The following is a 16,815-nucleotide window of genomic DNA, read 5'->3' as shown; positions in this document are numbered from 1 at the left end:
ATTTTTTGGTTTAACGGCTAAATTTAACCAACTTAACCGAGTGGTTAAAAAAAAACATTTACATAGGGTGACCAGACGTCCTCTTTTCGCTGGACATGTCCTCTTTCGGGACCTAAAAAAAGCGCCCGGCCGGGATTCCAAAACTGTCCGGGATTTTGCCGTCCACAGTCTTCCCCCGTGCCACAATTCTTACAACAGGCCCTAATCCCTTTCTTGAAGCGTGCACTTTGATGACGTATGATGACGTTGTTTTGTGTGAGCAAAAGGGGCGCGCCGGGATCAAGTGTTCAAGGGGTCGGAGCTCAGAGCAGAAATGGGACACACTTCGCCGCGCGCACCTTCTTCTGTTTACATCAATTTCAGCCGAGCTCCACATCACAAGTGTTTTACTGGAGCCTCGAACAGAAATGTGTTGAAAGTTGTTAAGGTAATTTCTCAGTGTCTTCTTTGTATTTGGAAGCGTTTCTGTGTCACACGAGCCTTTCACTTTCTGCTCTGTATTTTACAAAACTGAAATTCGTCACTTCCGTCCCTATAACGACACAAAAAATCATTAATCAACTCTTAATTACTTCTGTTTGATAAAATGTGGTGCTTGATTTTAGTAACGTTTTAAAAAACACAGTTAAAAGTTAAACTCCTCAGTTTCTGTCATGATCCTGAGTTTTCTGGTGTAAACAAGTCACTTTAATAATGGGCTTCAGTTTTGAAGTGTGGTGTGAACAGAAAATAACAGGTTTCAATGACAATAAACGGTCAAGAAATGACAAAATTATTATTTTATTATTTTTGCTTAGGGCCAGATGTTGAATGGAAAGGAATCTGTCCAAAAAGGCATTTGTTTTTTATCTTGTTAACGAGTATCTGTTTATGTATTAAACAGCAGCATAGTTACTCATGGGGCAGGTTTGTGCTGCCAACCTGCCCCATGAGTCCTCTTTTTTGAAAACTCAGATATGGTCACCCTCATTTAAAAATACCCAGGCACTGGGGTGGATTCAGACAGGAATGAAGCATATACCGAGACTATATCTTTTACTAAATGCTCTGTAGAACTGGGCCTAAACCTTCTCTCTCTCTCTCTTTCTCTCACACACACACACACACAAACTGGACCCATGACGGGGCTGTCTATATGAGACTGTGAGCAGTACAGAATCTGTACTTTTAGCAAAATCTGTTCTGATGAGGAGATGATTATTCCCTGAAAAAGAGGAAATATCATCTTTTGAAGTCTCAGAACGTCTGCTAAATGTCTGTGTAAATGTAACGGGAGTGCGCCACCTAGTGTCCGCTGTGTGTGGTAATGACTAGATGTGTTTTCTCTCTGTAGATTTGGTCCACGAGGAAGAATGGACATATAAATGAAGTCAATAGACTCTGCGTGTGTGTTCTGTGGTGTTTTGAGGAGTGTAAGGCGCGGTGTTGCTTTGCTTCACATCCGTTTTTCACACCGAGATGGTCCTGTGTTAAAACGGCGAATGTAAACGGGAGGACGCTGATTACATATTCAGAAGCGGTGCATCATGGGACGTCGTGTTTGGTTGTTTCCGACAGAAATAAACCACATGTATCTTTTTGATTCGCGGTGTGTGAACAGTATCTACACAGTAATGAAAGCTGAGTTGTGTGTGTGGTGTTTGTTCAGGGTTCAGTGTTGAAGTGTGTGAGGAATTAATCGTTCACCGTCGGAGTGAAAGTGTGAGCTCGCGGTGTGGTGTCTCTCCGAGGCGTGTGGAACTCATACTTACCTGGCAGGGGAGATACCATGATCAAGAAGGTGGTTCACCCAGGGTGAGGCTCAGCCATTGCACTCCGGTTGTGCTGACCCCTGCGAATTCCCCAAATGTGGGAATCTCGACTGCATAATTTGTGGTAGTGGGGGACTGCGTTCGCGCTCTCCCCTGATTTCACTGGTCAAAGAAAGATTGTAAATTATTCTTAACATAAGGAGAAGGGTTCTTCTTTGAGAGAATGTTTTCAGAGTTTAGAACTGTCCCTTTTGCTATGAATACTTTAACTGATATTTACTGCGTATTTTAGTGATTAGAGCAGTTAAATATTGATCCACCTCTAACTCCAGGGGCGGTTTGGTTAATCTCTCTGATGGTGGTGGTCTACAGTCAAACTGCAGTCTGATTGTTGGTCTATAGTCTAACTTTGCAGTGAGTGTAGACCCAATCAGCAGCTACATGGTTGTGGTCACACATTCTGGTGGAGGGAAGACTGGAGGTAGGTCTGCAGATGAGATGGAAGTGGTCTTTGTGTCAGAACCGGAGAGGCTTTGGCTCCTGTAATCATTCTCTCGTACATCATTTGCCTCTCCCTTCTGGAAGGTGTGATGAGCTGCATGGAGGGAAACTCTCTGGAAAGTATTTCTTAATGCAAAGATCTTCACAAAAACTTCAAAAAATATCTAACAAAAAAAGTGAACTAATCCGATTAACCCTTAAAAACTGATTATAACACTTCCGTCAACACAATTATCACCAACTAACACCAAATACTTACTGCACCAACTTGTGTCCTCATGTCCGTTTCAGCTCACTGTATTCTGTAAATTCAGTCCAGTATTAATTATTGTGCTCTCTGCCATATACTGTCCGTAACCAGGAATACAGAGCTAGATTCTTCTTGTAGCTAGGCAACCATTCTTTCGTGAGCCATGTGCCGTTAAGTGTTACCCATTTCTGTCAAGAGTCCTCCGCCCTGTGATTCAGAAGTTGCTTAATGTAGTAAACCAGCAGAGGACCCGGCCTAGCAGCCACAGAGGCTGTACTCTCCCTGTCACAGGTCCATGGAACATCACAATAATTTAGAAGTTGTAATTTTAAGGTAGAAGTACTACATAGTGTTCCTTTAAAGGTTAACAATGTGGCAAATGGACCATAGCTCATCTACATACACTACTGTGCCTCACCTCCTTTCACGTTAGCACAGACTTGACTTTGATTTACATTCTGACTAAAGTCATATTACTTCTACGATAAGAAAAGCGTGTAATCTCCACTTCACTAAAGCCAGAGAAACAAAGACTGTCAGAACAAGACTCAACAATGTCTTCTCTTTAGTAGCTCGTGAAATCGCCGCTCAAAGACACTAAAGCCCGCCTTTACTTTAGAGCGCTGCTGTTTTGAATTACAGACATTCATCGGTTTGTAGTTCATTCATTTTAAACCTGAATTATTGACTTTTCTTGTTAACGGTGATTAAACAGTTTTAAAGTATAGATGTGTTTAGTGATTTTACTCAAACTCAGTTTGCTGGTAGATGAGCTCAGCTCTTAGACTTTTTTATTTTGGTTTAACGGCCGAATTTAACCAACTTAACCGAGTGGTTTAAAAAACAAAAAGTCTTTAAAAACACAGCCACACTGGGGTGGTCCTCCAGACAGGGATTAAGCACAGTCCAGGACTATATCACAATACTAAATGCTCTGTAGGACTGATCCTAAACCTGTCTACCTTCTCATTGTAAAGTTAAATATTTAATGATTGTATAAACACAGTTAAAGTCATTTATTTATCTGGTATTTTCACTGGCAAACAGACTAAAGAGGGAAACAGACAGATAGACAGCTAAACAGACCAAACAGCACAGACACTAGAAGGGGAAATAGATGAGAGAGAGAGAGAGAGAGACAAAGACTGACTAGAGATACAAAAGTACTAACAAATGAGAAAGATGCAGACAGGTAAAAACAGTAGGACCGATCTACAAACAGTGACTCATGAGCAGAGCAAGAAACAGACAGACAAAGCCGGCATAAGAAGGGAAAAAGAAATGTCCAACCAAGAAGTAGTCACACAGAAGAACTTAAACACACAACACAGACAAGGGACACCTGGGTCAGATAACGAGGGGGCAGGACCAACAAGAGGGTGGAGCTAAGGAGGAGACACAGAGAGAAACAGAGGAAACAAGGGAGACACAGACAGAGCAGGAACACACTAGACAGGGCAAGGTATTTTATATAGAGACATAATATTCTAATTTACTTTCTTATTGCCATGAAAAATCATTATTAAAAAGAAAATTTGAATGTGTCTGTGTTTCCAGTCAAAGGCTGGTTTGAGCTGTATCTTTATAATTTAATGTTTTTTCTTCTCCTTCTTCAGTATAATTCAAGATGGCAACACCAGTGATCCACATCGTAAAACCCAGACGCCCCTGCCAAGAGACAACAGACAGTTTTGACGGGGACTAAAGAGAAGGAAGTAGACCGTCCCGATCCCCCCCTGGCAGCTGCTGGATCAATCCACTGCCTTACGCCACACAGAAAACGTACTGCATGCCAAAGGGATCCCCGCACCATCACGTCAGCAGTGCTTGGGAAACCTGGTGGTGCCATTTGACCAGCGTGAACATGCCCCATTCCACTGGCTTGTGGCAAATGATGTGGGCTTTGTGAAATAGTACGCACGCTTCATTTAATACCATTTGTAGGCTCTGCATTTACATAACGACATGCTTTAAATAAGTTCCTGAATCTCTCTTCATACATAACACTGACAATAGCTTTTGTAGTTAATTTGAAGTCTTTGCGAAGTTTCAGAACTCATCACAATCACAGTTATATTAATGATCACAGTACTACGTTGGTGTATAAGATTCCAGCATAATTCACAAGCACAGCTCAGAAGTGACAAACAGCTGCAGAAAATGAAGAGGTGCTGAACCAGTGGGTGAAAGACTTCCTCACTGAACGTGCAAAGAGCTTCCCACAAGTCTATCGTTATCTATCATTACACTTATATAGCGCCTTTCTAGATACCCAAGGACGCTTTACAGTTCACACTGCTCAGAACACTCAATCCACACACTGGCGAGAAGAAGAGCTCTCGACCAGGAACGACCGTCCACCTCGAGGACTGCATCGGGCACTAGGGTTTCACCCAGGACAAAGTGCCAATCCATATCTGGGCACACACACATTCACACTCATTCACTCACACAGCAGGACAGTTAGACTGAAGCCAGTTCACCTACCCTCCATTTTTTTGGACTGTGGGAGGAAACCGGAGACCACGGAGGAAACCCACGCAGACACGGGGAGAACAAAGAAACTCCACCCAGATGGGACTTGAACCCAAGATCCCAGCGCTGGGAGGCGAACGTGCTCACAACCAAGCCACCGTGCCGCCACGGTGGAGCAGCAGGTAGGTGTCGCAGTCACACAGGAGGTTGTGGGTTCGATTTCCGCTCCGGGTGACTGTCTGTGAGGAGTGTGGTGTGTTTTCCCTGTGTCTGCGTGGGTTTCCTCCGGGTGACTGTGAGGAGTGTGGTGTGTTCTCTCTGTGTCTGCGTGGGTTTCCTCCGGGTGACTGTCTGTGAGGAGTGTGGTGTGTTCTCCCTGTGTCTGCGTGGGTTTCCTCCGGGTGACTGTCTGTGAGGAGTGTGGTGTGTTCTCCCTGTGTCTGCGTGGGTTTCCTCCCATAGTCCAAAAACACACGTTGGTAGTTGGATTGGCAACTCCAAAGTGTCCGTAGGTGTGAGTGTGTCTGTGTTGCCCTGTGAAGGACTGGCGCCCCCTCCGGGGTGTGTTCCCACCTTGCGCCCAATGATTCCAGGTAGACTCTGGACCCACCGCGACCCTGACTTGGAAAAGCGGTTACAGACAATGAATGAATGAATGGACCATGTAAGTGTTACAAAATCATAGAGAGAGTACAATACCATATTAAATGTGCATAAGAGCATTAGTGATGTTTTACTCATGTCCACTGAATGCATTTGTTTATTTTGTTCATTAAAACGCACGTCTTAAAATCTAAACGCTTAAATACATTTCTCATTCAGCACCCAGAAGCAAGCACCTCCAGGTGTGATCGTTCCTCGTGGCCAGGTGATGACACAGAATTATTAGCCACATGCCAGCGTCTGGAAGGTAAGTGAGATAGAGTTAGTCATAAATAATAATTCATAATACAAAACTAATGGGTGAATGTGGCACCCAGTTTCTGAAGTTCCCCGTCCCAGTGTTCTCAGGCCATGAACATAACTAAGCACCCATTCAAACAACACGGGTCTGATCAAAAGGTGACGGGTTATAAAATCTGACCGCATGTGGTTTCACCCACCAGAACCTCCCGGCTATGTCAGGGGGGGTCTGCCAACTCCACAGCTCTTTTTTTCAGAGCCATGTTTTTGTGTGGCGCCCTGTTGGAGTGTGGAGTTACACCCTGAAGTGCCCTCGAGGTGATGAGTGTGCGGGTAGAGGACGGAATGTGCACCTTAACAAGTCTGGCCACCACCATCGGGTAAATCTCTATTCACTTATGTCTGAATTATTGGATTACAATGGAACACCTAGTGCTTTATATGTAAACATGCAAAAAAATAAAATAATATGCTGCTAGCCTTTTTTCAACAATATGTACATCAGGTACGTCACATCTGTGATGTGTCCAACTGGTACCCACTGTTGACTGAGGTTCTGTGCTGTGGAGCTTGTACAAAGGAAGCTAGAAGTGGAGAAGGTGGCACAGTTGGTCGGTGGCTGGCATGAGATGCCGCTATTTTGTCACAACTTAGCGAGGCTCATCAAGCTTTGTTCCCAGCCATCCTCAAGCCATCAAACAGCTGAGTATACTGAATATGAGCTGTGCGTTTTACATTTAAGTTAGTCACTCAAATCATACTGATTATGATAGTTCTTACAGGAGTGGTGTGGATAAGAACGTTGTGCGTCTGCTGAGAGACCGGACCGAAGGGAACACTATGGTCAAGGTGTGGCGGCAGATACATGAGAATCATGTTGAGGAGTACCTTCAGCGTAAGACCTGTACACCACGCTCTTCATGACTTTAGTGGAACCCGAGGGATCGTCTCTGCATTAGGGCACAATTCCCAAGCTCCGCCTCCTGCAAGAGAGCGTCCCTCTGCACGGCTCCTGCGATGTTTTCTTAAGAGCAGAGGCCAACAACGTGCAGGATTATAGGAGCCAGATCCTCTCCTCTCTTGGCACCGTTCTCAAAATGGATTCCACCAAGAAGATATGTAGATCAAATTAATGTGCAACACGATGCAAAACACACAATGGTACTGTTTAGATTTTATATATTTTTAAATGGTAAACATTTTAACATTATTTTAAAAACATCACTTTTTAACATGTTTAGGTTGTGAAGAAGCGGTCTGTGGAGGGTGCTGCTTCAGCTGAGAGGTTCCCCACCACTGGAAATGAGCACTCCCAGAGAGTTTCCTTTGTGTTGACGTGTGAGGAGTCTATGGAAAAGCTGAAGCCTTGGGGTCATGGACAGGTTCCGGCGGGCCAATCAACCCGTCCCCAAAATCCTGTATGTGGACCGTGGTTGTTGCTGTGCACATGGCCTAACAGCAGTGGAGATTTTGTTCCAGCCTTGAGTGGATAATGGGATGGTTGTGCGCCTGGACATCTTTCACTGGATCCACAGGTTCGATGCAGCCATCCGCACAGACTCTCACTCCAAGAATGCTATGTTTAAGTCTGCGACAGCTGGGGCAGCGATGGCTTACAATCACACAGACTTGGAGCTGCTCATCACAGCTGTCAGGGTCAAGGACCTGGGAACGCTGGAGTCTGTATCAGATGAAGATATTGTCCACTGCTACATTTCTAGGGAGCAGCTGAAACACCATGTGCAGAGGGTCACACTCGGGGCTCAAGAACCATTCCTGCTCATCCACCCGGCCATCGAGGAGCTTAAAGGTCCCGCGGGACTGGACGAGAATGGCGTGAGCTTCTTTAAATCACCTCACACAATAAAGCATTTACAGTATACACTATATATACACAGCATTTACAGTATACACTATAAACAGCAATGTGTTTATAAATCTATATCAGATCTTATTTTAGACCAGTAGGAGGAGGTGCACCGTTCCCGGAAGTACTGCAATACCGGGTCGATGCGTGGAGTGGACGGAGCAAGCCCCTATTCCATCTCCCTGTTCCAAAAATCAATTTAATATATGGTCCCCGGGTAGGGGACGTATCAGATATTAAACTGATAAGAACAGATACTACACTTGATCTTAGCCAAAAGGCCGAGAAGCGATACTGAGAAAGGGCCTCAGCCTCGAGAGTCATTCTTCCAGACACACGACAAGCGGAGGGTAAACACGGACCTCATTTCGTTTCCATATCCTCAATGAACACAATAACACAGACACACGGACTACACTCAAACTCCGCGAGAGAAAACGGTATTTCTACACGTTTATCTTGGTCAAGGCGTTCAGGCCTGAGAAATGTTAATGAGCTCCCCCAGTGTCCAATCAGAGACGCGGACACTCATTACAGCCTACACAAAACTGTCAGCTCTGTACAGCCCGAAAAACACAGTAAAGCATCTAAAACAGCGACTACTATGTCACACAATCCACAACTGACCACATAGAACAAAGACAAATAAAATATTCGGTTTTGTATTTATGTAACTGCCACCCAGTGGTGGGATGTGGTACTGCAAGATCCGTTCAAAAATAGAGTTGGAGAGTGAGATTTGTATCAGTTAGCGAAGACTTATTTAGAAAAACACGATTTAAAAGCGTCTTCCTGAGCAAAATAAAGCCCTGAAACTAGTGAACACAACTCATGCGGCCTAAAGTTTCCTCAGCTAAACATTTTGTCTTGATTTACTTAGACTAAATCTTTAGTACAGACACGAATTACACACCTACCGCATGGTATTGACACTTTAGCTCTGTTACGGCTAAGTACACTGCCCATAAGTGGCCATCATCTAGTAAATGGCTCCCTGCTCTACAGTGCACAAAATTCTGCACAGTGCATTTCAGCCAGGTAATGGGCTTACAATATATATATGTTTGAAATGAGTGTAGAAGCAAAATATAATATTATAATATGTTACAGAGCCATTGCAGATTTACCCAGTATATATACATTCCACATTTAGCAACATATTGACATTGAAAACAAGTTTTATTGTACACCCCTGTTTTCTATTATCTATTGCATCATTTGACTAGTCTGGGTCATTCCAGCTGAGCACTGAGGGACAAGGCCTGATCACAAATGCTGTTTGTTGCCGCTGAATTTAGCTATAAATTGTTTGCAGAATAGTGAAAATCAGATTCGTATACAATCAGAGAAATGCTTAAATAAAATATACGCAAGACAATACCACGTAGACTTTCTGTTATTACCATGGTGAGCAGAATGAGGACCCAATCGTGTTTGTCTGTACGTTAGTATGTAAGTAAGAATTCAGCCCTCATCAAGAAACTCTTCCAGAGGCATTTAGAATTGGAGGAAAAGTAAATAGAATGAAACGTACCATCTTTGCAACACTTTTATTTTTTTGTCAGAGATCAATGCTTTTCAGTTTTTAATCCATTCATTTTCATTTATTGATTTTTCTCTTAGTCAGGGTCATGGTGGGTCCGGAGCCTACCCAGAATTATTGGGTGAAAGGCAGGAACACACTGGACAGGGGTCCTGTTCAGCACAGGATATGACACATTTACACCATAGATACTTTCAAAGCCAGAGAAACTTCTAGCATATGATTAGCAATAAACATGACATTTAGTGTGTGATGTTTTTATAAAACAGTTATATGAAATATAAGCATACAGCAGCTACGTTATACAAGGTAGTGTTTTCTAACAGGAGTCACAGATTTGTGTTTTATCATTTACAAAAATGTAACCATATACTCATATATTTCCTGTCTGTTAATGTGACTTCACATCGAGGTTATATCTGCTCTGAACGATGCTGTGGTTTCATTACGTTGTCACACTGTGGTGTGATGTGAGTGTACAGTGAAATACAGGTCGTCTCTCTTTCATCCAGCATGAATAAGGTTGACTTTGCATCCTCCTCGTAGACAGGGGTACTCACACATTTTTTTTGTCTTCTCCAGAAGTTCTCCTGCAGGTAAAATATAGAAAAATAACAATACACACCATTAAAATAGTGCTATTTGAAATAACATGTTCATATGATGAAAAAAATTGATATAGTCTTTGCCCAAGCTTTGTTTTTTTTTCCAAGTTAAACTGTGCAGAAATCTAATGTATGAGAAAGATGTATAAATGTATTTTCATTTAGAAAATCAATAGGATATGTCACTAGACCAGATGAAACCAAACACTTGCATTGGAAAATATTATTTTTTACACCTGCATTAAATGGTATAAATGACACTGGTCATTACCATAAATATTATTTTATTACTCACCGTTAAAAACAAGGTTCATGTTCTCTGGCTTCTTTTTGGCCCAGACACATGCCTCCTGAAGCAAGACTGAGATCTTTTCTAAAGGAAAAATAAAAAACTCTTTGGATTTTCCAGCATAAATCACATGTATGTTCTTCTTCTCCACTTCAGAAATGCAATCAGATGTAACAGCGGTGTCTGTGCTCAGTGTTTCATCTGAAATAGAGAAATTAGAAATTAGAAATTTCATGAGACAAACTCATACTGTAAAAGTTAGAATTGTAAACAAAATTTCTAGTAAGCATTTCCTCCAACGTTTCCTACTTTCATTCTGCTTGCACTGAAGGTCATCTCTACTATTTACTGAAGGTACTGATGAACTCTGAGTTGGCTTTGGGTCCTCTGTATTTGGTGCATCAGTCACATCTTCTGGGGGCTGTACCTGTAAAATATGTGCACACAATGTTTATGAAGTTTTCATCTTGTTCATAATATTTTAGCAAATATAATTAGTCATTTATTCAGTTGTGGCATTTAGTTCATCAGTGCTTCTGGGAGAATATCCCTGCAGGATAAAGGCCAGCGATTTCTCAGCTCAGGCAACAGTAAAAATGAAATCAGCTCTGCTTTTTGTCATTTTAAAAATCATTAAACTGGTCTTTTTATTGTCAGCAGTGCCTTTCTTCTTTTCTGTATAAAATTGACCTTTTTTAATGATCATCTCCTTTTCTTTCCCGTGGCAACAGGGCAGTCAACACAACCCAGGCGTCTCTGTCACACATGCAATTTCACTTAACTTCTCCTGGGGGATCCCTGGGCATTCCCAGACCACCTGGGACATACTGTCCTTCCAGCAGGTCTTACCTTCAGCGGGAGACATCTACTGGCCATTATATTATATAAGAGCTCTACCCAATGCCGGAGCCCAGATATTTTCAGTTGTGGGTGAAATGCAAAGTTCTATATGATTCACCTCAGAGGATTTCAGTAGAGCAAGGAAGAGTAAGGTAATGTTTCTACTGTTTTCAGTAGGCTACATGTTTCCTTTCCTTTAGGATGTTTTAATGTATCTATAGAAAAAAAATGCATTCAGTCTTGTTACCGGATTCATGTCAAAGATACAGTGTTTTTCAGAGAAGCATTTAAAAGTGTTTACAGACAGTTGAATGATTGATTGATCTGTGCTTTTCTTGTATTTTAAAGAAACATTTGAAGGAAATTGATCTTTGCATAGGTCATGAATCCAGAGTGTCCTAGATTATATGTGTTAATTAATATGACGGCAGAAATCAGAGAGAGAGAGATATGCCTTACCTCACTGAAGAAAAAACTGTAAATATTTCCCATGTTGTTGAATCTACCTCCTTCTGTGTGTAAGAGGTGTCCTACTCAGCTGCAGGTGCCCTTTAGCTTTTATAGCCTTTGATACTTTCACTTTTAGTTTTTCCCCGGATGTGGATTTCCCCAAAAACTCCTGTCCTATATAAAGGTCTATGTAGGAAATGCTTTCTGATGATCAAAGAGGCTTTGAAGGAAAAACAACACCTTCCCAAAGACAATGGGGGAAATGTAGTCTTGTGAGTGACTTTACAGGTGCATTACACTGATTAGTCAAAGACATCAAGCTATATATATATCATCTGATAATATGTAATTATGGTTAATTGGGAGCCTATAGTGTAAATGTAACTCATTTGTAATGGCTGTGCTGTTTTATCTTAGGATCATGAGCAGGTTCAAACTGACAGAGTATTCATAAAGAACATAAATATAGCGTGTTAATGAAAATACATTTGTTTATTTGTTTGTCCTTTTCAAATTCATGGGTTACTCTGGTGTCATAAAGTGCGTTCAAAATTTACTAATACAAAATTAACAAAAATCGTCCCTTTTTAAACTATGTTATAATTGTAGTGTAGTCGTGTACTATTTTTCGTTCTGTTTTGTGCCCTACGAAGGGCGTTTGGACGCTCCCTTAAGCGTTGATTAACCAGCGACGTTTGACTTCAAGCTTGTGAACGTGCCTCGGTGTGGAAGCGGTAATTAAAGCTTTACAACTTCAAAAATTACATTTATGTATTTGCGTTATGTGTAGACGGGATGCGATTGTTAAAAATGCGCGAAATAAGGTGTAGTTTGGGATATTTAGAAAATGTAAAACAGGCTCGTCGTCGGTTAATCGCTCCCTGTCGACGAGTGGAGAAACAAGTCCGCCATTTTCTTTAGCGGTATGTCTACCTGTCTATAGATTCTCACTTCAAGAAATTGTATTTATTGCTGGTTTTGAGCATGTAATGGCGTTTAGTTAGTGACAACAGCTAAACTACATATTTACAATTTTTCGTTAATAAATCAGAGTCAACATTTTGAGGAGGTGAACGTGAAAGCGCCATTTTGTCGGAGGCGAGGAAGAGCAAGTAACTGCTACGTCTTTTTGGAGAGTAAGGTTAGTTGCCGTTAGATATTGAAATATATTACTGTACGGTGTGCTTAGTATATTTGTCGTCGTAAATCACTTGATTGTTCAAAGCTAAGCCGAATTGGGAGACACCACAAACGTTGTCATTGAGGTGAGAAATTATAAAATACGACGCATTGGTTTTAAATGTAAAACTCAGTAATGTAAGATATAGTATTAGAGTTTCTGTGTTTGGCTGGTTAGTCCGTGTATCAACAATTAGTAACATGCCTAATGCCTGGCCCACAGTACAGGATTTAAAACGTGAATCACAACGCTGTCTTCTCACAGCCGCCAGTTGGACATTGACACATGACGTGCCACGGACGAGAAGTTTGTTGTCACTGCCATTTTGGCAGTCAACTGTGGTAAAGGCTGTACTGGAGCTATTAAACTTGGAGCACATTCTTTTCGCTCATTTTCTTTCACTGGTGAAAAAATACAAATGTGATATGTGCATGGGTGAAATACTAAGCCCCACAATGGAACATTTAGCTAATAACGTTAAATACTAGGGAAGATTTTAAGTTCTAAAGTTCTGAGAACCGAAAAACAGAATCCATAACCAGTAAATGACATTTTGTAATTGAGAAAACTGTCATTAATATTGAGAGTTATAAAACAGGTTTGTAAACAGAATATTTTACATCTATTTTGAGTTTAATATACTTGAAGAATATATTTCTTTTTTAATATGTAACATGTCTAAGAGCATTGTTTTTCTTCTGAGATCCAGGGCACCCTCTACTTTACATAGCTGCAATACAGTTAAAGTCAAAATTGTTCGACCCTCTTTACAAATTAGGTTTCTTAGCCAAATATCTTAAAGCTGTTGAACCAATGTTTCTTAATCCTGGTTTTGGGACCCCTTGCCCTGCTCATTGTAGTGTATTGCCTTCTTTAACACACAAACTGCAGCTCTGAAAGGGTTTGTTTTTGAGCTGATTACTTGAATTTGGTGTGTTGGAAGCAGACAAAGATGTGCAGGACAGAGGCTCCAGAACAAAGATCAATAAACACTGCCAAGAACAAATGGAACAAGAACAATTAACAGCACAAATAAAACAGCCGAATCACATTATTGTGAGCATTCTTGGTAAAACTACTCTTTGTGGATGTTAACATCTGCACAGATCATATAGATGCACTTTGTAGATCCGCAATATCAGGCTGTAGTTTGCCTTTCTCTGCATAATTTATTAATCCCCACTTTTTTTGCCCATTCACTGTTGGTTACACATTTCCACCTTGTCAGGGTCTCTGCAGGCTGTGGTGGTCCCATTGGGGTTCCTTAGCATTGAACAGGGTAAAATGGGGTTAATAAAAATATACAGAGAAACAGATAACATCCACAAAGTTTATAGATACAAGGTGTGTTCATAATAGTCTGACTTGTCTGTGTGCTAACAAGCACGTGGTCATAACCACATTTTCAATATTTGCTTTAACCATGTTCTGTTCATTTAGATAATGTACCTAGTTCTGCATCCTCCTCAAAACTGAAAATTTCCTCATAGAAACAAGTCATTTGCATTTCAGTTAACCATCTTTTATTTTTCTAGCCACTAGAAACATACCCTGTAACCTGCACTGCATAGAATAAAATAGTGTGGCCCAACCTTTGTAAATGTGTTAATAGAATGACACAACATACCTTAATAAAAATAAAAAAAAAACTATTTACATTTTTTAAAAATCCTTTGAAGATACATAGCTGATGTATGTGAATATTGGCAGCAGATTTATTTTAAATTTATTTATTATTTATTTAGAATGCAACAGTGTTCATCTGAAGTGACATTACGTTTTCTACATTTTGAAGTTTAGATACTTTATTGATCACGAAGGTGTGTTCAACTCTACTATGCAAAAAAGAGACCAGATATTAACAAGATGCAGAAACACCACCACTTTCTCTGGACCTGAGATAATGTAACAAATTTTTCCACTTCCACAGTCCATCTTAAATTATCTCATACCCAGAGAATATCTGAACTCGTGCCTTATTCTAGCTACCAACTGTGCTCATGGAAATCTGTATAGCAGCTCGAGCCTTCCCATAACCTGTGTGAGTATTTGGAGTTGTCAGATTTATTCAGGAAATGTGCTCTGCAAGATTGTAAATATCCACGAACAGAACTGTGTAGTAACTTATTCAGTGTTTGTGTCACTAGGGTCAGAGCAGACCAAGGTTGTGAAAATGTGGATATAGCTACATGAATGTTTATGGTCCGTGGCTGTGGGAGAGGCAGCTTTGTGTCAGGCAAAAGTGTTCATAATCAAAGGTGTCACTATCTTATACATTAGTCCACAAGGCACCGAAGAGTAAACTGTAGCATATCAAGCAATTTATATATACACATTTAGCCACACAAAGGTAATAATTGTTTTAATATTTGATATGACGTTGTCAAACATCTCTGAAATCAACAGAATGTAAGCTCCAAATCCAATTTCAGCCTTACCTATATGTGTGTGTTACACAGAATAGACCACCTGTGGGTGGGTGTCACTAGCACTTACTACAATGTACTCCACAGTCTGGAGGAAGAGGGATTTTTGGATCCAGCTGACTGCAGTCACCTGTTTACTGCACAGTAATTCTTCTTGCCCCCGGCTCCAAGCAGACCTAGAAAGTTTTTCTGCGGCCTGGGACAACCATCCTCTTCACACCGAGCCAAACCTAACCCCCAACCAACTCTGGGAAATGTGCTGCATCCAAAATCCCATCATCGCGCCAGACTGTTCTGAAGTATCTTTAGTGTAATCATTATGATTTAGATTTTTGGGTTGGTGACTGACTGCTGTGTTAAAACTCTGAAAACCATTTGAGTAACAGTTTGCTTCTGTTTAGGGACTCTTTGACCTTGATAATGCCAACAGGAGGAGGTGGCTGCAGGGATTGTATTGCCATTAGCCAAGGCCTAGAAGATCTTGCTCAAGTAGGTTAACCCATGTGGGCCATCACAAAACCATGGACGAGACATATACATCACGGTCTTGAATTGTTTTGCATGGAAACAAAGTGTAATGTGTATGTGACAAACTTTTTAACTGAAAGTTAAGTTGTAGCAGTACAAATACTGTTTTGTTTGTTTGTTTTGTGTTTTACAAAGTGAACAGTTAATAAAGAATAAGCAAGGAGACAGTTGTCTGCAAAAACAAAATTGAGCGTAAAATGACTGACACCTGGTATTGCTCATCTCTGAACAATCTCATATCTACAGAGGTGGAATAAAAAAAAAAACCAGACTAAAAACAGTGTTAGAACTGAGAAGTCAGGGCTTCTCAACCCTGTTTCTGGAAGCCCACTGTCCTGCACATTTGTTGTTTTGTGGAACCAAATACACCCATTTCAGTTCAGCAAGAGCTTATTGATGGGCTGGAGAAACAAAATATGCAGTGGGCATCCAGGACCAGGGTTTAGCTCGTAATGATACCACAAATGTTATTGTACCCTACTGAATTGTTGAAATATTATAGAGGGTTTAACAGTGGTGCCATACAGTTGTTTTACCTACATGAATACAATCGAAGAGAATAGGGCTTACATCCCTGATAGTAACTGCTTTTCTAAAAGCTAGAATGTGAAGTCAGATCCTGTAGAATCCTAAACCATATCTTATTGAAATCAACAAATTTTCCTGAAATTCATCAAAATTGTTGAGATGAGCTGTAGGGAAAGTAATGGTGTTTGGACATGCACTCGCAAGTGGATAGCATACAGTATGGTCTAGCATGCGGTCTAAGCAATAATGGTCAAAATGGACCACTATTCTAAATCTTTGTTGCTATGACAGAAGCAGGTGCCTGTGAGATTGTCCTGTAAGCCACTGCAGCACCTCAGGGACAGTCAACTTCTCTTGGCCTTTGGAATCAGCATCTTGAATAATAAGAGTACAAGTGAAACCAATTGATCAAACCAGTTAACAACAAATTCATTCCTTGCTAATCTAACAGCACCCAATTTCCACCTGCTCATTTCTTGCTGTACAGCCATTGTCTGCCTTTGAATTGCTGGGGTCTGTCCCTGAATCACTGGCTGTGTCTCTTGGCCCTTCTGTAAATTTTCCTGAAGATAATAATTCATAATATCCATTCTGGTGAATATCAAAAACAGTCGTTAAGCACTCTCAACTTTGAAAACTTGTAGGTGATATAGAAAACTATCTCATTATAACTCTTCAA

At 41.0% G+C, this 16,815-nt stretch overlaps 2 long non-coding RNA genes and 2 other non-coding genes across 4 annotated transcripts; 3 read left to right on the top strand and 1 right to left on the bottom strand.

Moving 5' to 3' along the window:
• The first annotated feature begins 289 nt into the window (after positions 1-289).
• Positions 290-7,910, top strand: LOC136707779 (uncharacterized). Its single transcript, XR_010804242.1, has 7 exons — positions 290-427; positions 4,119-5,641; positions 5,800-5,887; positions 6,138-6,260; positions 6,386-6,581; positions 6,663-7,041; positions 7,122-7,910. It is a non-coding gene; the product is annotated as an uncharacterized lncRNA (long non-coding RNA).
• Positions 1,744-1,907, top strand: LOC136707898 (U1 spliceosomal RNA). The gene has a single exon (XR_010804262.1). It is a non-coding gene; the product is annotated as a U1 spliceosomal RNA (small nuclear RNA).
• On the bottom strand, positions 7,850-8,040 carry LOC136707910 (U2 spliceosomal RNA). The gene has a single exon (XR_010804274.1). It is a non-coding gene; the product is annotated as a U2 spliceosomal RNA (small nuclear RNA).
• A 4,082-nt stretch (positions 8,041-12,122) lies between these two features.
• Positions 12,123-15,777, top strand: LOC136707780 (uncharacterized). Its single transcript, XR_010804243.1, has 3 exons — positions 12,123-12,397; positions 12,526-12,615; positions 15,482-15,777. It is a non-coding gene; the product is annotated as an uncharacterized lncRNA (long non-coding RNA).
• Positions 15,778-16,815: the final 1,038 nt, after the last annotated feature.

Source organism: Hoplias malabaricus, chromosome 9 (genome assembly GCF_029633855.1).
Source record: "Hoplias malabaricus isolate fHopMal1 chromosome 9, fHopMal1.hap1, whole genome shotgun sequence".
NCBI lineage: Eukaryota > Metazoa > Chordata > Actinopteri > Characiformes > Erythrinidae > Hoplias > Hoplias malabaricus.
Note: the sequence above shows the minus strand (reverse complement) of the source record. Positions and strands in the feature narration are given on the sequence as shown.